The sequence below is a fragment of the Penaeus monodon genome, chromosome 20 (assembly GCF_015228065.2).
Source record: "Penaeus monodon isolate SGIC_2016 chromosome 20, NSTDA_Pmon_1, whole genome shotgun sequence".
NCBI classification, from domain to species: domain Eukaryota; kingdom Metazoa; phylum Arthropoda; class Malacostraca; order Decapoda; family Penaeidae; genus Penaeus; species Penaeus monodon.
Window position 1 is genome coordinate 2,560,520 of NC_051405.1, and position 624 is coordinate 2,561,143.

The window sequence follows — 624 nt, forward strand, 5'->3', positions numbered from 1 at the left end:
AGGTACTTAATAGTACTTACAGGGAAATACTTTTAATTCTCGGCGGGTTACACATTGGCGGTAGTACATTTATTATGATTGTTAAAGCTACTGTTTACATGATATATAATCAGATAAAATCTCCCCAATTAATTTATGCAAGCAATTTTGGAAAGTAAATCAAATACACGCACTGATATAAGTTATCAGAATCTCTGTGGATACCAGACATTTTTTTATATTGATAAATCTAACGCAACCCTTTGGAGAAAACTTGCTCCGTGCAATGAATAAATAAATGATACCAATATCGTAATGGACACCCACTCCTGTGTATTTTTTTTTCTTCATGTATAAAATGAATACATAAAAACACTAGTAAGTTGATACAGTAACAGAATTAATCATTAACGGCTCCATGTAAAAATATGTGGATATAATTAACTTGGATGAAAATTAGTGTGTTAGTACAAGTAGATATAGCATAATGACAACAACAATCAGGCTTTATTACTGTAATTAAGACAATAATTACGATCATTAAGTGATAGTGATAATGGATATGAAACTTAAAATGGTACCAGCTTTTAGGCATATCTTTACCATACTTGGTGATCTGAGTTCAGTATTATGCTGTAAATAACA